Source organism: Myxine glutinosa, chromosome 1 (genome assembly GCF_964187855.1).
Source record: "Myxine glutinosa chromosome 1, kmMyxGlut1.1, whole genome shotgun sequence".
NCBI lineage: Eukaryota > Metazoa > Chordata > Myxini > Myxiniformes > Myxinidae > Myxine > Myxine glutinosa.
Genome location: NC_136261.1, coordinates 290,005,349 through 290,027,379, shown reverse-complemented (window position 1 = coordinate 290,027,379; position 22,031 = coordinate 290,005,349). Strand labels below are relative to the sequence as shown.

Here is a 22,031-nt window from a genome sequence, read left to right as displayed (position 1 = left end):
TAGGGAATGTAGAAAAAAGGCACTATAGGAGATGGATATTTTTTTTGGGATGAATTGATTTGGTGAGCAAGTCGAAAGCAGCCTTTTGAAGAAGAAGAAGAAAAAGGTGTTATAAAATATGACGGAATACATAACTTGAGGGGAAAGTGTAAACATTGAAGGTTAATGAGTGAAAACTATCTGGGGAAATGGGGGAGAAACACGTGGTCGAAGAACGAACGAACAAATAAGAATGAATAAACGAATGAGAACAGAGAAGGAAATGTATTATTTTTTTTTTTATTTTTTTTTTTTGAGTTGAGATTTACACAAGGAAGTAGGCTATGGGTGAAAAGACTGGGAATACAGAGAACGAAAGTTATTGGATCACAAACGACGGACCGCCGAGAGAAAAACAAAGCCTCAAGGTTGTACAGTGCACACTGTACAAGGCCTCAAGACACGACACGGCAAACAGACGATCAATTTATGAAAGATAAACACCGAGAAACAACCAAAGTTGCACACAATAACTTCACACACCGAAAGATAAATACAGTTTCGACAAAATACAATTGTGAACAGACTTAACTTCGAAAAACGTGGAGACCGTGTGGAGCTTCGAAAATCCCTGCCGCCGTCTCCAAGATCTCGAGATTGGATTTAAGGAAGGAAGGATTTAAGGAAGGCAAACTTTCAGGGAATGAGGAGAGAGCTGGGTACCTGTTGATTTGGAGAAGCGAACTCGAGGTAAGTTAGCATCAGAGAAAAGGGCAACCTTCAAAGAGCAAATATGGATGGTGTTAAGTATAATCCAGAGGCAGAGAGAACAGGATGGTGGAGCAGGGAGGGAACGAATGCTATCAATGAAAAGCAGAAGGGATTTATTATGTACGAGTATAAAAGCCCATCAAAAATAATGGGTTGGAACAGTTTATTCAACGGTGCAGCCTCATGAGCGTAACAAAGTCTGAAGCCTCGGCCTAGTGTCAAGGTGTACTTGCATCTTTTTACGTATTAAACATCATACATGTCGTGAATCATTGGTTCCATCTGAGTAATGGCCTATCACGCACCTGCACTACTCATGATGCTATTCCTGTGTCCACCGCACGGGGGGGGGGGGGGGGGGGGATTCATAATACCACCTGTGCTTAAGGGGGTTTCATTCAGCTGTTCTGTGCCTTCAAGTTGGTAAGATTGCTAAAGGACGCGCTTTATATATTTGCGAATATCCCTGTAATGCCGTAATGTCAATGAAGGTGCTCTGGGATGCTTGCTTATCAGCTTTTGTGTTATCTTTGTAGATGAGCTGCATTCAAGTGAATAAAAGCTCATGTTCGGAGTTTTCCTGGTTAAGCGTTTCGTTTCATCACAATACGGACGTAAATGAACATTATTTTAGCTCTGCACGCCTTGTATTTATTGTTTAAAATAACACTTTTGTACACCGCCATTGAGCCCCAGTGTGCAGGCCATCGTCTACAATTCTTGGAGAAGAGACATAATTACTCTTTGATGGAAAATGCTTTGCGAGTTTGTTTTCTCTTCAAAAATAGACCCCAGTGAACACACATTCGTGTTAAAAGATTGCCCTTTACAAGCTTCCCTTATGAAGGGGAACAGACATCTGTACAAACACACAAACTGACATTGTGGTTTATATGGGAGATATGATAAGTATATGGCCAATGTTAAACATAATAACAGGCATATTCAGGCATACATAATAGCATAATAATAATAATAAAGCATAATAATGCATCATGCATAAATAATGCATAATAATGCATAAATGCATAAATGCATAATAATGCATAAATGCATAATAAATAATGCATAAATAATGCATAATAATGCATGAATAAAGCATAATAATAAATAGCATAATAATAGGCATAATAACAGGCATACAGGCATAACAGGTACAGTCGCAGTACATAAGAGGTTACAATAAGTTTGGATGTTTTGATTAATAGCACAAGGAGATTGGTTCGTGATGAAAGTGAGACTGGAGGCCAATCGAAGATATTTTGCTGCAACACCCACAGGAAAATATTTTCTGACCTTCAAGTCGTTCCAGGTATTTCGGACGTTTCTGGGATTACTTGTGACATATATTATGCCAAAACAACCAAATGAACGACTACTGTGGCAACAACCAAATGAAGTGGTAGATAGATCGAGTGGTACAAGGATATTTGCACGATTGTGCAGGCTTCATGGGCCTCATGGTCTCCTCCTGTGTTGAAATTCCTTGTGTTAGGCATTGTGTGATCCTCACATACAAGTTGAGTGAAGGAGACATTTGGCATAAAAACAGTGAGTTATAAATCAGCCTCAGGAACCAAATGGAAAAATGAATTTTAAAAAAGAAACACAAACAAGGAAAACCAGAAAAACTCCCATTGCCACTTACATAGTTTAATAACACTGTCCCACACCCTCACACACCCTCACACACCCACTCCAGTCGTTTTTCCCAACCAATTATGAACTTTCTTGTGTGAGGACTCAGATGTTAATCAATCTTTACACGGATTTACACCAATGTAAGATTTCCCACTTTTTTGATTTGTGTCCCATACGTTTTACAGAGTGTCGGTGATGCCGGAACAGATTATTGGTATAGGTTATTCTGGGTGGTTTGCCATTGCCTTCCCAGCGTTGTCCATGCTCTATCCTTTTAAATACTGAGCGCCAAGCAAGGAAGCAGCTCGTACCAATTATAAACTCTTTGTACGACTCGGACGGGGTTTGAACTTCCCACCTCCCAGACTCAGAGCCGACGCTCCATCACACCACCGAGTTCGACATTCCCAACTTTGTGGATTATTTCCTTGATACACTTGGAAAAAAGATCTTTTCAAAAATACTCTGGAAAAAAATATTTAAATAATGTGGTCATAATTATTTTTAAATGTATCTTCTCCTTTATGATGCAACAAACATGGTTATCATCATTTCAAATTAAAACAAAACCTAATTTGCTATTTATTTCACAATCCAGTAACACAACCATGTATCCCTTACCTCTCGTGACGAAGATGCGTTCAATCTGGACAACGATCAGACAACCAACCAGGAAGCAAAGCAGGTATATCCGTTTTGTTACGTCATTTCAACAACCACGGTCCCCGAAAAAGGCCAACCCCCGCTTGCGGGGAAAAATGGCCTCTAAAGGTGGTTTTTATTTCGGAAGAATGGATGACGTCATTTACTTGCAGTGACTATTCGATCTTCCAGTTTTCAAGTCCATCACATACTCTCTCTCACCTTTCACTTCATTCTTTAACAAACACTTGTGGAAATTCCACATCATCTTTACCCTGCACTCGCGAAGCGAAACGCAGGATTAGCCTGCGGTTCGGACGTACGTACGTACGTGCGTGTCTGCATTTAAAAATTCATTTTCTCGGCAATCGTTTGTCCGATTGACATGAAATTTCCACCATAGGAGGGCGCCCTCCTATATAATATTTTAGTGGATATTATGACGTCACAGGTCACGTGGTACGGGCGCCATCTTGGAAAAACCAAAAAACTTTGCACCTCTATATCTCAAAAAACCGCTGCACAGAAATAATTGAAACAGGTCTCATTGCAAAGAACTCTCCATGCGGAATAACATATGTGAATGATGACGTCATAGGTTCCGCCGTTATGACGTCATAACTCGATAAGTAAAAAACTTTATGCGATCAGGATGAAATTTCTTCAGCATCTTCTCGGTATAAATTTATACAGAAATAAAATTAAAATGACGTCGTAGGTCCCGTGGTTCGGACGCCATTTTGTTTTGAGTGAAAACCATGAAAAACCACTATAATCAAATTATCTCCAAGACGACTGTACAGATCGAGGCCAAACTTTGCAGGCAGAGTCGCATACGCATGACGAACAAAAAAGTCAATTGGATGAAAATTGAGGATTTTAGAAAAATGAAAAAAAAGTGGTTGGCCTTTGGCCTATGTTGACCTTTTAGCCTACGCTGATCTCAAAATTGTTGGTGGTTGAATTCAGTTAACTGATAGGAAAATCACATTCAAATTCCAAGTCAATCTGATGAAAATTGAGGATTTTAGAGATTATAAAAAAGTGGTTGACCTTTGGCCAATGTTGACCTTTTGGACTACGCTGATCTAAAAATAGTTGTTGGTTGAATTCAGTTAGCTGATGTGCAAATCCTTTTCACATTTCAAGTCAATTGTATGAAAATTCAGGAGTTTAGAAATTCAAAAAAAAGTGGTTGACCTTTGGCCTATGTTGACCTTTTGGCCGATGCTTATCACAGAAATAGTTGGTGGTTGAATTCACTTCACCAATATGTAAATCCTATTCAAATTTCAAGTCAAACGGATTAAAATTGAGGATTTTGATAATTAGAGAAAAAAAAGGTTGACCTTTGGCCTATGTTGACCTTTTGACCTTTTGACTTCAAAAATATATAGCATTTTGTCGGAACACAAACTCTACCATTTGGTGAAGTTTCGTGAAGATCGGTTTAAAATTGTGACCTGGAGGCAGGTATAAATGAGCGGACAGACAAACAAACAAACACACAAACCGTAGTGATCAATAAACTTGCAAAGAAAATTTTTTTTTTTGCCAAGTAATGAAAAATCACTCAAAGAGTGACACTTGGCAAAACAGAACAAAGTAGCATGGCACACAGTGGAGCATCCTTTTGACCTGAAAAATAATTATTGGTTGAATTCTGTGACCTGATATGCAAATCGTCTTCAAAGTTTAAGTTAATCGGATGAAAAGTGACAATTTTAGAAATTCGGCCTATGTTGACATTTTGGCCTATGTTGACCTCAAAAATAGTTGGTGCTTTCTTTCAGTAAGCTGATATGAAAACCCTTTTCAAATTTCAAGTCAATCAGATGAAAATTGAGGATTTCACAAATTTGAAAAAAGTGGTTGACCTTTGGCCTATGTTGACCTTGTGACCCATTTGGACCTCAAATAGTTGTTGGTTGAATTAAGTTCACAGATATGTAAATCCCATTCATATTTCAAGTGAATGGGATGAAAATTGAGGATTTTAGAAATTAGAAATTGTTGTTGACCTTTTGCCTATGTTGACCTTTTGGCCTATGCTGATCTCAAAAAAAGTTGGTGGTTAAATTCGGTTAGCTGCTATGAAAGTCCGATTCAAACTTCAAGTCAATTGGATGAAAATTGAGGGTTTTAGAAATTCAAAAAAAGTGGTTGACCTTTGGCCCATGTTGACCTTCTGGCCGAAGCTGATCTCAAAAATAGTTGGTAGTTGAATTCAGTTGGCTGATATGTAAATCCTATTCAAATTTCAAGTCAATCAGATGAAAATTTAGGATTTTAGAAATTTGAAATGGTTGTTGACCTTTGGCCTATGTTGACCTTTTGGCCTATGCTGATCTCAAAAATAGATGGTGGTTGAATTCAGTTAGCCGATATGTAAATCGTATTCTAATTTCAAGTCAATCGGATGAAAATTGAGGATTTTAGAAATTCGAAAAAAGTGGTTGACCTTTTACCTCAAAACGATATAGGAATTTGTCGTCCACGAACTCTACGATTTGGTGAAATTTCGTGAAGATCGGTTAAAAACTAACCTGGAGGCAAGTATAAATGAGCAGACAGACAAACACACACACACACACACACACACACACACACACACACACACACACACACACACACACACACACACACACACACACACACACACACAACCGGAGTGATCCAGATACTTGCAAAAAAATATTTAAAAACTGCCAAGTAACAAACAGACTCTAATGCAATTCCCTCTCCTTGGCATGAATAATTAATTACATATACCGATGACACCAAAGGTAGGATAAATGAAATTGGTGTTGCATTTGCTAATGTTTTACTTAGTCTGGTGGAGTGGCCGTGCACTTGTTGTACCATTTTAGAATGCGCTTGTACCTATCATTGAGAGAGGCAAGGACCTTTTGTTGCTCTTTCAGTTTTAGGATTGGATTGCGGGGAATTTTTTATTTCTTCCGCCTGATAAAGAAACGTAAGAGCAACATGTTCAATGTAGTTGTTGAACGGCCTGACAACAACATGGAAACACCACGAAAGAGGCAGCGCACAGCACGCAGGACACTGGTGTCAGACAGCACGGTGTCGACGCATTTCGGAGCACATAGAGTATAGCGGGTGTGGACGCATGTTGGAGGAGATAGTAGAGGACGGTGTGCACGCCGGACAGGAGAAGGCAGGTTGGTTTGCTGTACAACTTTTGAGGAAACATTGCGTTTTAAGCATGGTGTAAAATATAAGTTCTCCAAGTGGTCCCGACCTGGGAACTTTCATGGGGGCGCTCCAGAGTCCACGGGTGGTAGGGGGGCACTGGCAATGATTTGGGGGGCACTGTCGATTTAGAGGAGCAGCGGCGATTTGGAGCGCTCATTGGGCTTCCTGCAGTCTGAACAGGTTACCCGGCGCCATTCGGCAAATTGGCCATCCAATCAACGACCACATTCTTTCCCCCTCCGCATGGTTTTTATGATCACATATTCGCTGATGTCGTGTCGGTATTTTCTTGTCCATATATGCTCACGCAACAAACATGATAGTGTATGACACCAGCGAAATACTATTGGCCACCAATGCGGCCAATAGTACAACATTAATTTTTTTCACGTGGTGCCATTTCAACCAATCGGCTTGCAAGAATCTTTTTATGCGGGATATAATACACTCTATTCGTGCTGGACTATTCAACGTGCCTGGTTCAACTTTACAGCCTGGCCTGATCAGCACAGACATTGGGCAAGGTATGAACAGTCAGTGTTTGTGCTGGTGTTAGTCTTTCGACATTTTGGCGTGTTGATTTCGTTATTCCAAAAAGCTTCACGTCCCGTCGGCTTCAAGATGTCGGCCTCAAAGAAAAAGTGTCATCAGTATTCCGTTGAATACATCAAGTATGGATTCATTCCATCTCCGACGAACAAACAGTTACCGATGTGTTTGTTGTGTGGTATCACGCTGTCCACTGAAGCAATGAAACCATCTCGACTGAGCGAGCACCTGAGTAAAAAGCACAGTGTTAAGGCTCGCGCAGAGGTCAGCTATTTCCAATCGCTGAAAGAGAAATTTGAGAAGCGATCCACGGTAACGACGATGTTCAAAGCCAGCCAAAAGCTCGTGGATAAAGGACTGGAAGCGTCGTATAAGCTGTCAATGCTCATCGCCAGATCTGGAAAACCGTATTCAATCGGCGAACAGTTGATCAAACCAGCTGTTGGGGAAGTGATAAAAACCGTTATGGGCCAGGATCCGAATCCAGTTCTCTCGTCGATTGCGCTCGGGACTGATTCCGTGGCCAGGCGGATTGATGAAATGTCATCAGATGTAGAAGATAAGCTGTGTCGTGAGCTGAGAAGCACACACTCCGCTATCCAGCTGGATGAGTCCACTTTGCGTGACAGTGAAGCCCTGTTACTCTGCTACGTTCGCTTCATCCGTGATCAGGAAATGGTGGAAGAAATGTTGTTTTCCCACTCTCTCCAGACTGATACGAAGGGTTCTTCCATCTTCCAAGCGTTGGAGAAGTACTTTACTGATAAGAACCTACCGATGGAGAACATTCTCGCTTGCGATGGTTGGCCGCCAGCGTGGTTTTATTGCGCTTCTGAAGAACCAGGTACCGTCCGTGTTCGCCATTCACTGTGTTATGCACCGCCAGCATCTTGTAGCAAAAGCTCTCAGCACCAGACTTCATCCATCACTCCAAACAGTAATCAAAGCAGTGAATAAAATCAACGTGTCGTCTCTGCACGATCGGCTGTTTCGTCAGCTTTGCCAGGAGAACAATGAGGCATTCGAGTGGCTCCTGTTGCATACCGAAGTTCGATGGTTGTCCAAAGGCGCTTGTTTGACCCGTTTCCATGCCCTCTTTTCAACAGTGGTCGAGTTTCTGGCGGAAATTGATACGGAGCTATCGGAGAAAGTGAATGCGATTGAGCATGATGTGGCTTACCTCACGGACACATTCAGTATACTGAATGATGTCAACAAACAACTCCAGGGTGACCTTATGACCCTGAGTAAAGCAAAGAAAGTGATTGGCATGTTCGTAACCACGGCGACTCTGCACAGGGAAACCCTCGGCCGCAGAGATATGTACCACTTTCCCCGGTTGGCAAAGGAAACTGCTGTTTCTGATGAAGAGCTGCTCGTTTATTGCAATCACCTTGAGAAGATTCGTGGATATATGGAGCAGCGTTTCAGAGACATGCTAGAACTGTCGGTGCCAGCATGGGTGATCAACCCATTCAAATGTGACATTCAAGATGTGAAGCGCGAATTACAGGACGAAATTATCAACCTCCACAATGATGATGAGGCGAAGGCAACATTCTCGCAGCATGAATACAGCAAATTCTGGATTCTGGAGCGGGGCGAATACCCCGCTATGTGGACAGAGGCAGAACTGCTGCTGATGGCGTTCCCCACATCATACCTCGTTGAAAGAGGGTTCAGCGCCGTGATGGTGCTGCTGACCAAGTATCGAAACCGCCTTGACATTACCAAGAGCGGCGATCTGCGTCTCCACCTCACTGAGATGGAGCCAGACGTTCGTAATCTCGCAGCGAGTCACCAGGCCCACCCTTCACACTAACGGTATTTTTGCCTGTGATAACAGATTCCCAGTTTGCCTCACCTGGACCTGTTCTGCTGAAACATTGTAGGTCGTGCAAAATAAAATAAAAAGTTAAGTAAAATAAAGTAAAATATTATTCAGAAAATATTTTGCTTCTGTTACTTTTGTTTCTTATCTACATAAATTTCGGGTGTCCGACCACGAACGATAGGACAAGGGGGGCATTGGGCCGGTCCAAGAGGGCAGACGGAGGGGGTAGTCCAAAAAAGTTTGAGAACCACTGGTGTAAAAGGTCACATAATAACAACGTACCGCAAAAAGCATGTTGTTTGAAGTGAGGTCAAATAAGTTATGGAGGAAGTAGTGCAGGAAGGAAGGTGTCCACCGCACTCATGTGCCAGTGTAGCAGGATTCTCTCACTCCCCTAAAATCTCACTCTGGAGTGATTCTGTCCTTGGATAAAATCACTCTAGAGTGAACTAATCCTAGGACTGGCACACTCGAGAGTGTAATTATCCGAGGACAGAATCACTCCCCCTGTCAGGATCAACACACTCCCTCCAGCATCAAAGCACTCCCCTTTAGGATAAAGTCAATCCCCCAGAAAGAATGGAAAGATATATTTAGTTACTTTGGAAATATAACTCACAGGATGTTAGATATCGTTGCAATGATCAACAGAGCTTTTACTATGTATTTTAGTGTATACCGTGTGAGCATGTGCATCATATTGTCGGATCTTAATATCCAATTGTTGAATACCTGTACTATATTTGAGCCCATCATTATTTCAATACAACAAAATAAGACATTAGTCCCGTTTTCCCCGTATATTTAATCAATACTCCCGTTCATTTATATTCACATGAGAGTTATTATACTGTCGTGCAACTCCGATTAACATCAGAGTTGCAGATAGCCTAAAAGGTCTTATTGGAGGCAACTACCCAAACATGGATGTGGCTATGGCCGCGTGGGAGGAAGAAGGAAAATGAAGGCTGCGGCGAAAGCACTTAACTGCAGCATGCCGGCGTAGCTCCGGTCCTGTGCGAGGTAATTAACTCAAGTGGCACAGGTTTGAATGGGGAATGCAAAATAATACAAGGGTTTATTCAAATGAAAAAGGCAGGACAGGAAAATGCGCGCCGATAATAAAATAAGGTAGCTAAATTGGGATACCACACACAACAAATTTCAAACACGAGACGAGGGAGATGAATTAAAGAAAGAAACACGTCTTGTAAAATGTACAGGCGGAGCTCGGCTTAGCTTGTCCTGTCGTCTCCTTACACTGCTGTCCAGCACCGCCCCGCACGGCCCGACCGCACCCCACGAGGTCCCGCTCCAAGCTCCGATCCTCTCACCACCAACGAGGTCCGTGCACCAAGCTCCAAAAGCACCAGCACCGCTCCACTCGGGCTACACCTCAGCCCAAGTCTGGTCGGGATCTCTGAATGACTCGACCGGGCTGCTGAAGACAACTCCTCGTATCGACTCGACTGCCCGATGGCGTTCAGCAAACACGCGTTCAGCAACTCCCTATGGCTCAACTGCCAATGCTGCAAATCCAGCTGCTCTGGACTGCGCCAGGAATGTCACTCAACTCCCTCACTCCTCCTGCTCAACTCAGGTCGGGGCTCTGATCTCATCTCTCAATCCAACTCTCCGGACTGCCTGTCTCATCTCTCTGAAAATGGCGCTCGGCTCTCGGTTATATCTCTGGCCGATGACGTCAGCATTGGCGCACTGCTCTGCCAATCAGAGCCTCCCCCGGCTCGCCGGCTCGTCCAGGGGCACGCCCACTGCATCACTCCACTCTCCTGCTCCTGCTCCTTGGTCACAGCACGTGCTACCCGAGGTGGGTAGGCCTCTCGGAGGTGTAAATGGTGGCGGCCAATTGTGGCGGTGTTCCAGCCTGATTTCTTCCTAAGTCATGTCAGGGGAGAAGGCGTCATTTAGTGTTGTACTAAAGGTCCTAACTAATGTTTAAGTGGTGTGCAGTGCCAAAATGGACAAAGGTTTGACTACCAGGCGAGACATACAAGGGCTCTACTGATTAACCCCTACACTACCTATCACCCGAATCTCCTGGTAGATTCACAATCATACATCTTAACCCGACAAACGCCTACACATGACCTATTACAGGTAGATTCCCTATCGCGACATCTCGAAGCATGTTACCTACTCAGATCTACTCTGCTCTACATATTGCTCTACCAAACTCATACCAATAGTTTGTTATGGTTTAAAAAATATCATGCAGTGTACTTCATTTCATATCTATATGTATGCCTTTGTACACTCTTCCGAGTGTAATCAGTGTAATGTGGGTAATATTTACATATCTTCGGATCTACATATTCGGTTGTTGAATACTATATCGTTCCAGCTCATCAGAGGTAATTAACGAAAAACTTCACATATTTTCCATGTAATTTTAATCAATTATCCGGTCCTGTAGATTCACATTTCACTCAAATTAGACGTTAAGTAAGTTGTCATGGTTGAAAAATATTTATTCATACACATATATTAAATAAATGTATTGCATGAATATTTACATTTCATAAAACTATTCTCTCTCAAATAGTGATATGAGGCAGGATAAATTGAAATTGTCGCATTGTTTAAACAACACATTGTATTACCATGGCGACAAAGGTAACTCAATATATGAAGATGGGGGAGAATCAACACAATATCATACAACTGCTAAAGGATGACATTTGAAAATTAAAATTAAATCAGCTAAACCTTTAATGTGATAGATATTAACTTCGAAAAAGGCAAGGAGAGAGGCTATTTGCAGTATCAAACTACTTGATTTCTCAATTTTCTCTGCACATTTTATAGGAATATGTGACCCCAGTTGCATAATAACATGAACATGTTAAAAATTAGCACTCGCGTCAATGTACAAGTATATATAGCACACAGTACAATTCGTGTCCCTGATCTTTATAAGTTGTAGTGATATCTAAAGATTTCTCAAAGCCTTAGTATAAATATAATATAGAATGGGTCTGTAGTATAAACAGATATTTACACTGTCGTTTAAACAACACAATGTATTACCATGGCGACAAAGATAAGTCAACATATAAAAATAAGGGAGAATCATCACAATAGCATGCAATGCTCAACTACAAGGAAATGACATACTGATGATTGACAGATTCAGACCATGGTTGTCATATTGATTATGAATAGCATTGATTTAAATTTTATGGTTGTATTAATGATTAGCAGATTAAGAATCAAAGATACCATCCTTACACATATTACATTACTATGCCTGTATTACACGATTAAAATGTTCGTTGTAGTTGGTGAGGTACACCATGCTATTTGATGAAAGCACATGTGGCACGACGAACAAGGGGTCATACTGGATCCACCGTTTACGTCCTTCTCTGTCCTGGGTGTGTATCACAATGGGGGTGTTCATGAGGGATGCTGCTGCCACAATTTCAATGTCAGTTGCCCATACTGCATTTTGTTCCATACCACTTTCTGACAAATACATATCCATACTAACATGTCCAGAATAGTTTTTGAAGTGTTCGTTGTATTTTTTGTTGTCTAACAGCTGGATGATCTGTGATCTAACCTTGTTGTAGTGTGCCTCTGTTCCACTCACTTCTTTGATAAGGCATGGAATAGGCAGTTGCCATCACCAAGTACAGGGTCGATCCTCTGGGGGTTGTCGGCAAGAGGACCAGGAACACGTTTACTGCATCTGCCGCGAGATAACGAGATGTCTAATGCAGCACACTGATGTTTTCGCCAGGTTGAATCCGTTGGTTTGAGCTCACGATCAGTCACTGTAACCTTCGAGATGCTGGCAGCAGGTTGGTCGGTATTGGAGGCAGGTCGATATTCACTGGGTGGTTGAGATGGTGATGGTGAAGGTGAAGGTGAAGGTGAAGGTGAAGGTGAAGGTGAAGGTGAAGGTGAAGGTGAAGGTGAAGGTGAAGGTGACTGCCATATGGATAATTCAGTTCATTTCATTTGCATCATAAATATCTCTGCAAACAAAACTTCACCTTCACCAATACACAACAATTTCAATGCACCCTTTTCAAAATAAGAAAACATCTGCAACATTTTTTATTTTTATTTTTATTTTTTTTGGATACCGAATCAAGGCTCGTGAAAGCTAACATTTACTTCACAAACAAATCAACCAGACAAACAAAATATATAAAAAGAGGGAGCGGAAGACAAGATGGGGAGAGAAGGGGAAGCACACAAACACAACATTTGAGAGCAGGGAGATGTGTGGAAGGGAGAGGGCTTGGGGGGAGGAGGCGTGGGAAGGGGGGGGGGGGGGGGTTTCTTCACCAATTGCCAAGAATTTGGCAATTATTCTTCGAAAATACGTTTTGCTTCAGAACAAATGTTGACATTCTGTTTGAAAAGAAGAGGCTGATCACTTGTGTTTGAAAATCAAGTTTGAAACGTTTTCTTCTGATGTCTGCATAGCACCGACACTATTTCACGTAGGGTTTCCACTGTTGTGATAGCTGGGCGGAATCATAAACTGACCCTGCTCTGCATGTAGCATCCTTGCCACTCTTGCTGTGAGCCATAGTAGTTCTTGAACAAGGCCTTCGTCCAGTTGTAGTTGACTTGCCTCCTCACTCATCATGAGCGTGGAGCAAGTGTTGATGTGATGTTGTTTGACCGGCAAGATGTGGAACAGAGATGAAAGATGTATCCACGGCGATGTTAGGACCATCGCGTTCAAGTTATCCATGGCCCATGCTAGGAGCAACCAGCAGAATCATGCACAGCCGTTGTAGAGGAAGAAGCACAGCCGTCCACTTACAGATCCATGCTGGTTCCCCGGAAGTTGGTGGAGCAATGACACAAGTCACCGCAACCAGTAGAAGTTGCAGGTAAGATGTTGTCGTCCCACAATTGCTGACGTGATGAATGTTCCAGACACTTCAACAGAAGCAAGTGATCAGCCTTTTCTTCCATATGTTGCAATGTGATCCAGGCAAATGGTCACATGAATTTCCCTTGGTGAAGGTAAGCATCCGTCTCCAATCTTGCAAAGGAGAATGCCTTCATCATTCTTTGAGAAGGAGGGTGTATGCCAAGATTAACTTCATTTTTAGCCACAAATTTTCTTTCTCGAACTTCTTCCCAATGCCGTTATCACTCCATTTGAGATGTGATCTGGTCTTATCCTTTACTCAGCCACATCTGAATATGCTTTCCACACACTCCGAATCAGATAGGGTACATCTTGACATGAAATTACCATGTTTTAACTAATCATGTATATCTTATAACAGCTTCACATAAAACAATTTGCTGTTTTCCTCAACACATTCAAAAAGTTATATTCATTTATATACTTCACACGAATAATATCTAAATCAGGTATGTATTTTCACTACTAAACTAAGAATAGCATTTAAAGTTGCTTTTCGGTTAATATAGTTTGAAAAATTTTAAACTCATGCAGATTTTTACTCAAAGAGAAATAAATGCATTAATAATGAGTACATATGATTAAAATCACAAACAGGAATATCTAATTCCCAACAAACTTTGCAAACAAACAAACTATGCATAATGTATTAATTATCATAAATTCTCCCCACTTTTTTTTTTTTTTTTTTTTAGTTGAGTAATTAATTCCATAGTGTTTTGTTATATAGTGTATACTAGTGTGTGATCTTCAAATGGTGCCTCACATCACTTTTAATTTTCATGATGTGTAACTTGTGGTGATATGAGTTCACTGATCTTGTAAAACTGACACAATCCATAACATTTTTGTTATGCCATTATCTTGACTCTACTGTATTCATTTGCAGCATCACTTGATTCAATCTTTTTATCTAAGTCACCATTTCATGGTTAGTTATTTTGTTCAAACACAGTTACCAAAGCTTTTAAGCAAGCCACCATATGGGTGTCTGTATTATTTACATCATGATTATTGCTTTCTAAATTTTCAATTCAACACACAGATATTCAAGTATCTTCGCTGTTACTTTTCCAAATATATATATCTCTCTCAATCTTACAAAACATTTGTACAATCATGGAATTTTGCTCCCTTATCCCTTAACTCTTTAGACATTTTATTTACAAGCATTTCATATACTTCGTAAAAATAAACACACATATATATATATATATATATATATATATATATATATAAACACACATATATATATATCTGTATGTATATATATATATATATATATATATATATATATATATATATATATATATATATATATATATATATATATATATATACAGTGGAACCTTGACTTACGAGTGCACCAACTTACGAGTTTTCCGAGATACGAGCCGTCGCTCGGGCGGTTTATTGCTTTGAGATGCGAGCCGAGATCTGAGGTACGAGCTTACGCTACCCGCCACCAGGTGGGTTCCGGTCACGTGGTTATCTTGCCGTGCAAGTATCGCTGCTGCTTTGTTTTCGCATTTTGGTTATTTTGGAAAATTTCTTAGTTTTAACCATGGGTCCTAAGAAATTGAGTGCCAAGGGAAGAGAGGATGATGTGCTTGGATATAAAACACGCAATCGTCGAAAAACATGAGCGAGGTGTGCGTGTTGTCGACTTGGTGAGGCGGATGTGAAGGCAGCTGAAGATTTTATTATAACTTTTGCCGAACTGATAGAAGCCGAACGATACATCCCCCAGCAAATCTTCAACTGTGACGAGACAGGGCTCTTCTGGAAAAAGATGCCAAGGAGGACGTATATAACGGCAGAGGAGAAGAGCATGCCAGGCCACAACTTGTTCAGAGTGCCGGCGATAGCTCGCCTTCTCTTTGTGGAAAACACGGTGAGATCCTTAACATCCAACAACTAATGGGACGCAAACGGGGCGCCCAGTTTAGCGGTACACACATTGATGAATCACCCTGCCTGTGATTCACCCATGACAGGTTATAGCTGGGTCGGGATTCAAACCCAGGCTGGACAGTTTAGAGTCAAGTGTGCGTACCTCCAGTCCAGGCCATCCTGCCAACTTGTATGCTGCATACAGGTGAAATATAAAGCGCGAGATATTTTTATATATACTGTATATTTAAAAAAAAATTGGTGTGGTTTTTGGCGGGCTGGAACGGATTAATAGCATTTCAATGCATTTTAATGGGGAAATTTAATTTGAGAAACGAGCAAATTGAGTTACGAGCTCGGTGACAGAACGAATTAAACTCGTAAGTCAAGGTTCCACTGTATATATATATACAGATCTTATATATACAGATATATAAAAACCACCTTTAGAGGTATATATACAGATTGGTGGCGAGGTGATACAGAGGTGAGGTGAGGTGAGGTGAGGTGAGTATATATACAGGGTGTATATATACAGATATATACAGATCTTATTATTCATCCAATGGTTTTCCTTGCCAACTGTCATATTATAACATTTTAATACACCTTTGGAAATATCTTCCCACAAAAGGGAGCAATAAATTCCCTCCATTACTTGCCAAATACTCATCTGTAAATTACATATGCAATTACAGTTTTTTCCCAATTTGTCTGGCCTTTACAGCCATAGAAGTTGCTGCTAACAAGCAAGTATTCTTCCACAAAAGACCTCGACCAAATTTTAAAATCTGGGATTTCTGATTATATGGATGCACGCTCTCAGGACATTTCAGGCTGCTGTTAACAATCCACTGCGATAAATTAATTCCTTTTCCCACAATTAATTAATTAGTACAAATTGAGGATGTTATCCCTATCATATTCATTTCAAGGCAGGTATACTGTCGTTTTTAGCAATCTTTTGAGAGAAACAAATATACACAAACTCATGCTTTATGTATATTTGTTTGCGTTTGAACCATTATTTTTCATATCAAGGTGGGTGTCAATTTCATAAAGTTTGTCCCTTAATTTTTAGAAACGCAGATACACAAAGAGACAAAAATGTTTCTTAGAAACCCTGACAATGTCCACATTGAAATCACCCTTTGTCTCCCACAATAACTTATCCAAATTTCACACACCCCCGTTTACATGTCAGTCGACCACTGACATATCAATCGTGCAAAAACAATAGTCCGAAATTCCCACATGATCATCATGTGACTCTCGTCACTTGGTTCCCAAAAAGAAATTTGCAAAGCAATTGTTCCAAAATTTGTTAATTCAAAAATTGTTTTGCCCAAAATGCTCCCTAAAACCACATTTATACAGACTTGGCATTTAATATGGAATCTTTTTTTTGTGGGGGTGAACTTACTTTTCAAGATGTCTTATTACCCAAAGTTCATTGGAATTATGTTGAAATTATTCTAGATTTTGTTAATGTGACCTTTAAAAGAAACAAAAACCACATTTGACATTTCGAAACAAATAAATTGATCCTTGAAAGTGATGTAAACTGATATCGAACTCAATTCATGGACAGTACTGTGCTAAACTTCTGTACGTTTTCCAGAAGTATCTCTTTATTTTGCACATTAGCCAAAATTTTTTTTAACAAAAACAAAAGTTAAATTACGACTGGGATTACGGACAGTAAAATTACAGTTCAGTACTTCGTGTAACCCCCACGAGCATTCAGGAGAGCACGTACACGTTGAGGCATGCTGTTCACGATATTTGCCAAGGTTTGGACAGGAATCGCTTGCCATGCAGTGACAATAGCCTGCTGCAATTCATGCACAGAGGTCGGCTGCAGGTCCAAGTGGTCGATTTGACATGTTAATTCTGCCCACAAGTTCTCTATCGGATTCATATCCGGGGACATGGCAGGCCACTCCATATGCTCTACACCACGGTCAGCAAGAAAGTGTTGGATCATGCAAGCACGATGAGGCCGTGCATTGTCATCTTGGAAGACAAAGTTTCCTCGAAAGGCTGCATGAACAAATGAAAGCAATGTTTCTTCCAGAATGGCCCTGTGCTTGAACTGGTTCAGGTTTCAATTCAGAACAACCAGGTCAGTTTTGCCCCCTGCATGAAAAGCAGCCCAAACGGTCACCCCACCACCTCCAGCCTGGACTCCTGGCACTATACAATCTTCGTTGTAGGCTTTATGCACTTGTCTGTGCACTCGGATGCGGCCATATTGACGATAGACCAGAAATCTAGACTTGTCACTGAAGATCACGTGATTCCAGTGTCCTGGCTGCCATTGACGGTGCTCTCTGGCCCACTGCAATCGGCGCTGGCGGTGTTGGCTGGTCAGACGTGCCTTTCTCAGGAGACGCCTGGCACGATAGCCTGCGTGAACCAGTCGTTGGTTGACTAGCCTTCTGGATACAGGCACATTTGTCAGTTGCTGCCACTCAGCCCTAAGCCGATTACCTGACTTGGTACGGCCATTGCGGACTAACCGGTGCAGCTGGCGATCGTAAAGCCACCACTAAATGACAAACAGCATTGTTGAGTTGACGGACCATCTCCAGGGGAAGCGGCAATAACTTTTGTAGACATGCAGCAGTTGTTTTCCACTCATACAGAATGCAACAACCCTTATATACCCGATTGTGAAGCCAATCGTCAAATTTACCTGTCCATACATTTTGTCACGCCACCTGTGATATAATCCTGTTATTGACTTATTGCTGTGACAGACAATCAGTGACATGGTTCTTTTAACAAAGAAATCACCGAAGCGTAAAAGAAACTCACCAGATTGATATACCGAGTTCAGAAAGGAAACCCAAGTCAAGAAAAAAAAATATTCCATATTAAATGCCAAGTCTGTAATTGGCAAATATGAGGCTTCCAGAATTACTCTAATCCTGGATCTTTTAATTCAATGTTCCCAAAATTCTCCAATTTCGGCATTTGATCAATTAATTATTTTATTGCTAATAAGCAAAAATGAATCATTCTTGCTCCGAAGACTTTTCAGCCACAGGAAGCACAGACACTTGCTCATCTTGGTCTGGTTATCTAGTCTGTTTAGGCCAATCGTCATTTGGGATCTGCAGCAACGAAGGCCTAATCATTGTCTGAGGTGCGGGTGAGCGCTGGTACCCTTGATCTTGGTTTTTCCCTATGAAATAGTCTCCTATTTGAATACGGACAATGTTGTCTCCAGTGTCCCAATTCTCTACACTTGAAACACCTGTCCTTGTCATTGCCTGTTCTTTCAGGCCACCTCTCCTTCTTACTTCCTTGTCGATTAGGTCTCCGATTTTCCCTTGGATCATAAGAAAATTCTCTGTACCGTTGTATTTGGGGGGGACAAATGGGAATCAGATGGGGCAAATGTCACTTTTATTCCTACATTCGAAGGCAGGTGTGCATGTATCTCCTTCAATATATCCTGTATCCTTTTTAGTTTAAGTTCTAGGTCCGTTATCCTTTCTTGCTGTTCCCACTTCCTGGGCTCAATATCCCAATGATGGAATGCCAGCCAGTCTACCGTTAGGTTCTGTCTCTTCCTGGCTTTCAATTCTTGTCCTAATCTCTCCAATCGACTTCGCTCAAATGTACCATCTCTTGGAAACTCCTTGGAATGTCCTTTTGTCCACAAATACCAGTTCTCAACATTCTTTATGGCCTCTATACCATAATGGTTGTACATATAATATTGTTATGTCTGGCGGGTAGTGATATGTAGAGCAGATAGAGCTGAGTAGGTAACATGCTTCGAGGTGTTGCGGTAAGGAAAACTACCTGTAATAAGTTCTTCATGTGTAGGCGTTTTGTCGGTTAAGATGTATACTTGTGAATCTACCAGGAGGTTCGAGTGATAAGTAGTGTAGGGATTAAGGAGTAGCGCCCACGTGTGTCCTCACCTGGTTAGCCAAACCTTTGTCCCTTTTGGCACTGCTCACCAAATAGACATTTCGACCGAACCTTAGCGCAACACTAAAGAACGCCCTCCCCCCTGACATGACTTAGGAAGAAACCAGGCCAGGACACCGCCGATAATGGCTGCCACCACCTACACCTCCGGAAAGGCCTATCCAACTCGACTAGCACGCGCTATGACCACGGAGTAGGGGACGGGAGTGGGAGCGACGCAGTGGGCGTGCACCTGGGTGAGCTGGCGAGTCGGTGGAGGAGACTGATTGGTTGGCAGTGTGCCAAGGCTGACGTCACGGGCCGGCAGATATTAACGAGCGCCGAATGCCATTTCGGAGAGTTGTGAGTTGGATCCCGAGTTGAGCAGGAGGACTGGCAGTTGGATCCCGAGTTGAGTTGAGAAAGCAGTTACATTCCTAGAGTCGAGTTGAGAGAGGCCTGGCCCTGGTTGAGTTCAGAGTTGGCTTGCTGGTTGGAGTTGGCTTGAGAGTTGGCTTGTGAGTCCGAGCCCGAGTGGAGTTCACTTGCTTCGTGCAGCCCTGCGTTGGACCTTTGGTGCACGGACCTTGTGGAGATTGACCTCGTGTGGAGCATCTGGCCTGTGTCGGACACGTGGCGCTTGGAGCGAGGCCTTGTGGCGCTTGGAGTGAGGGACCTCGTGGTGTGCTATCGGGACTTGTGGAACTTGGAGCGAGAACTCGTGGGTACATCGAGGCCAAACGGAGCGGTGTTGGATGGCAACCAAGACAAGACGACAAAGATGAGATAAGGCCGCATCCGTGAATACACTTTACATAACGGACGTGTTATTTTGGTATTCATATCCCCTCGTCTTGTATTTGATATCTGGTGTGCGGGATCCTGATTTAGGAATTACGTGTGCGCGTGCTTTTTCCTGTCCTTGCCTTTTTCCTTTAATAAACCCCTCTATTATTTTCTGTACATACTTGAACGCAGTTTCCGGGTGATTAATTTAATAGATAAGGCTGCAGGGCTCTCGCCGCTCCTCTCCATCCCGGCGCTTGGGGTAGCTTTTGGTTTTGGAATCCGCCATTGAGTTTTCGCCTCGGGGGCTAAGGCCTTCACGATCAGCATCCGTGACCACCTGATATTAATCAAAAGCGGTTGCGCGACAATATGTACAAGTATCTTTTTTATGGAATATCTGGTTCAACTTTTCTACACTTACAGGCCCTATTTCCCATTATACCTATGTGAATGTACTAGGTAAACTACTATGACCTGCACTTCTGCGTACACCTGTACACACTATCCGCTGTGTGTACTATAAATAAAATCTGCTGGGGTTATTCCACCTTGTACACCGTAACCTGGATGTTGCGTCTTCTGAGGTTGGTATGACAGTCGTTCTTCACTGGTGATTCCAGGAAGAGTCTCTCCAGCTTTCAATTGACGATTGCAGCTGAGTCCATGAAGACCTCCTTTTTGTACAACCGTTTCACCAATCGATCCCCAAACTGATCGGGCAGGTAAATCACCACCGATAGGTGGAGAACCACGTATCGGTCCATCGTCACCAGAGCCAAAACACCTTTGCGAGGCCAAGAGATTGCGTTCCCTGTTAAAGAGTCACACCAGATGTTAAGCACACATGTATTATACATATATTTGGACCTTTCCTTCGCCTTTCTCAACTTACCACCTTGCTCATTTTTCAAGGTATCTTCACATTGACATGAATATTTTGATTCCACATTGATTTCACAATGTGAGAATTATCACATTCTTTAATCAAATTATCTTCCACTCAAATAAAAATCAAAAATCAGAATGGTTCACCCTCTTCTATCAAAAAAAATATTTTTAAAAAAAAAATCAAAGTTATTTTCACAATCTTCTGATATCCACTCTAATCCATTTCCCTATCAAATCTTAAGGAGGACCCTGGAAGAGAATGGAAAATCAAAAGCTCTATCAAATGAACAATATTGTGTTGTTCAAACCCACCAAAAAACAAAATACATCAGCAAAAAATTCCTAATAAAATCCAAAAGAACACCATTTAGCTCAATGCAGCCTGATTCCTCATTTTACGAGTAGGAAACACAATACCGCTTCCTGTGGGCCCGCCATGAAGCGACATATGCTTCCCTCTCGTCCTATTACCTTCATCAAAAGAGAGGATATTACATTTAAATCCGTTTGTTTGTCTGTCTGCACAAAACAATTTTGATTTTATCTGCATTCGTTAATACGAATGACAGGAAACTTTCATGACAGGTGCAACATCACCTGTACAAGTTTGTAAAATCATGATCATGTCATCGATCACATGGTATAGGCACCATAATTGTTTTCACACAAGTCTTAAAATCACTGAAAAACACATCCTGGCGAGGGTCCACAATCTCTGATTGCTGTTTCCTTAACTCCTTACAATGGTGATATTACCTCCATAACATATCAATATTGATTTTTAATAAAACAATAAAATTGAGATATGATATCTCATGGGCAAGGGGCAATGCCATCTCATGCCATGCCTGATGGTTCAGAGAAAACAGCAACGTTTACCTCCAGGACATATTCCCACCCCAGGCAAGACCTACCGTCAGTCAGGTCAACAAAACCCCCAAAAAACCATGCATAACGCTGATCTGGACCACACCCTACCATCTA

At 41.7% G+C, this 22,031-nt stretch overlaps 1 protein-coding gene across 7 annotated transcripts in view; it reads right to left on the bottom strand.

Moving 5' to 3' along the window:
- The window catches only part of LOC137438815 (sodium- and chloride-dependent GABA transporter 3-like), a 285,952-nt gene extending 282,875 nt beyond the window's left edge, over positions 1 to 3,077 (bottom strand). For 4 of the 7 annotated variants that reach the window (XM_068134240.2, XM_078767392.1, XM_078767385.1 and 1 more), the window contains exon 1: positions 3,013 to 3,077. The gene's annotated coding sequence lies outside the window, so the exon portion shown is untranslated. Of the gene's footprint in view, positions 1 to 2,046; positions 2,505 to 3,012 lie in introns of those variants that run through there. The other 3 variants (XM_078767374.1, XM_078767402.1, XM_078767368.1) reach the window with 3 other exon arrangements.
- Between the last annotated feature and the right edge of the window lie 18,954 nt (positions 3,078 to 22,031).